The sequence below is a fragment of the Perca fluviatilis genome, chromosome 16 (assembly GCF_010015445.1).
Source record: "Perca fluviatilis chromosome 16, GENO_Pfluv_1.0, whole genome shotgun sequence".
Classification (NCBI taxonomy): Eukaryota; Metazoa; Chordata; class Actinopteri; order Perciformes; family Percidae; genus Perca; species Perca fluviatilis.
This window is the reverse complement of record NC_053127.1, coordinates 22,526,516-22,529,085: the sequence shown is the minus strand read 5'-3', so window position 1 is coordinate 22,529,085 and position 2,570 is coordinate 22,526,516.

Here is a 2,570-nt window from a genome sequence, read left to right as displayed (position 1 = left end):
TCTCTCTTGTCTTGAGTTTGTTACAATGATGGCCGCTTAGATTGTTGTTTCACAGATCTACACCGTCTCATTTGTCATTAATCACTGCAACAATAATCACCGCTTTTTACATATTTTTCTATTGAGTTATAAATCCATAATTCAGAATTCCATTGTTTTTTTTTTTTGTTTTTTTGTAAGGTGCATTTTGTATATATGCAACCCAATGGCCAATGCTCAATGTGTGCTAAGAAATCTATTGAGAGACGTATAAATAGATAAAAAGATTTGTGAGTTAAAAATAGTATTGTGTTCATGTGGGAGATCACTACATAACTATCTTCATCACCATGGGAACAGGAAATCTGTCTCACATTTTCGGCAGTGGCCAAACATGTCAAACAACGGCTGAGCTGTTGTCATTGTCAATTTATATATCATTACAGAATATTGAATAATAATGTTGAAATATGATATTTCATGCTCTTTTGTCTATAATATCAAAATGTCTAACAACTGGCAAGCAAATTAAAACCTAACTTTCAAATTTGTAAGCTGCGCCAACTACTTGTGCATGTAGTCCAGGTTTTATCTAGTTTTTTATTAATGGATAAGATCTGGTATATGCATCATTAGAAGTGTATGTGTATTCATGATTGCTCCAATTAATGCCATATGAATGTCAACTTTTAGCAGAATACAACTAAACTGCATTACAATAATTTTGGAAACTACTTTCCCCCCACCATGGTTCTATTATGATAGCCAACAACACAAATACTGAGAACAGTTTGTACACTCATTACTCCTGCAGCTACCCAATACATCTCTACAAGTAACTAAGATGTGGAAATTGAGTAATGTGCATGTATAATGATCATATATTCACATATGATGCGTAAAGCTAGTCCAGATGATAAGATAAATATGCTCTAATAACATCTTAACATAGATTTATTACAGCACTTTCTGGACTATAACTGAACATTTTTATTGTTGCTGTATTATGCTGGAGAAAGCCCCCTCCTCCTTACTGCTATAATATGGCCTGATAAGACTGCATAACCTGCTCTGGCGGCCTCTACTGCAGGGCTCAAGTATGGACACACAGATGGCCTTTTCAGTAGCACGTACTGTATAGAGGCACCCATTTGGCTAAATGAATGATGTCCTGCCATCTGCTGGCTGTAACTACTCCCTAATGGGAAGTCACATCTGAGGCAAGAGTTGAAGCTTCACTGAAATAATTTGAATGCAAATCAAGTTGACTTCTTGACTCACCGAAATCAACTTTAAGATTGGCACTCTGCCAAAAATGAAGAACAACAAACAGGAGCTAAGATGTTGTTATCAGCCACTATCTCATACGGTAAATGTTTAACAGAGGCATTGATAAATGAATGTCTGTCTTTGTTGCCAACCATTCGAAGTCATGCATGGTATGCCTGTTTTTTAAGAGCTTAAAATGTTAAAAACATCAGCAGCAGAAACATTCCACAGTGAGGCCGCGTGATGTCTGCACAGGGTCTGGTTGTCTGGGTTGTTATTGGCTCAGATTATACACAACATTCTCCATTTTAAGCAGCTCATTTGGTTATTTCATTGTCATTTATTTTAGATCGAATGAAATACTTATTATATTATTTAAAACAAGCAAACATGCGATTTATTAGCCATTCTGCCAAAATGATTATTTATGAGACATGTGGCCCTTTGGTCTTTGAATGGTAAATATGACGGGAAACGTAACAAATTTCAAGCCAATACTAGAAGAACAGCTTTAGTAAACTTTGTAGAAGCAGTTAATTTAGGATTTGACCTTTGTAATTCCTACGTCCTAAAATAGTCCAATCAATATGTGTGAACAATAGGCTACTCTAATCTCTGATGGTACTATTATAGAAAACCTGAGCATCTTAGTTGACATTGTGGACTCTGCTATCTATTTTGTGCCAGAGAATGTACCTGTATGCCAAATACTTTGTGCTTTTACGGTCAACCCACTTGTCATTCTTCGGATCACTTCCAGATTTCTAATCTTGACGTCATTAAGGGTTAAAGTTCACCACCTTCTGACTTTGAGAGAAATTGTTTCATGTTCACAAATATTGACTGGACAGATATTTCTCTTTGACCTGCCCTGTTTTAAGTCAAACACAATATCCATTATATATCACAAAGGTTTGTCTCTGGGTTGATGAGGGTTTTTTTTTTTTTTACAAAGATGACAAGTGGGAATAGTGTAATTATGTTATATATCATTGTGGGACAGATCTCTGCTGGAGTACAAACAGAAAGCTGTCAGCTGCTGCTTTTAAAACAGCACATAGAAATGTCTAAATCTCTGCTAATAGCCCTAGGAGACTGTGATGTTCCCTACATCCCACAATACTAACGCTTTGTCATACAATAATTGTGAAATTTGTGGAGCATTAGCGGTGGGGTTGAAAATGTACTGTTTGTCCTCATGGTGGCACTAGAGGAAGGGACATGAGGTTTAATCCTCTTTGGAAAGTTTTATTTCAGTGTGCTTATCAGTTTATGAAATATTTTGTGTATAAGTATATTTTTGGCCTGAAAAGGAAAAAGGT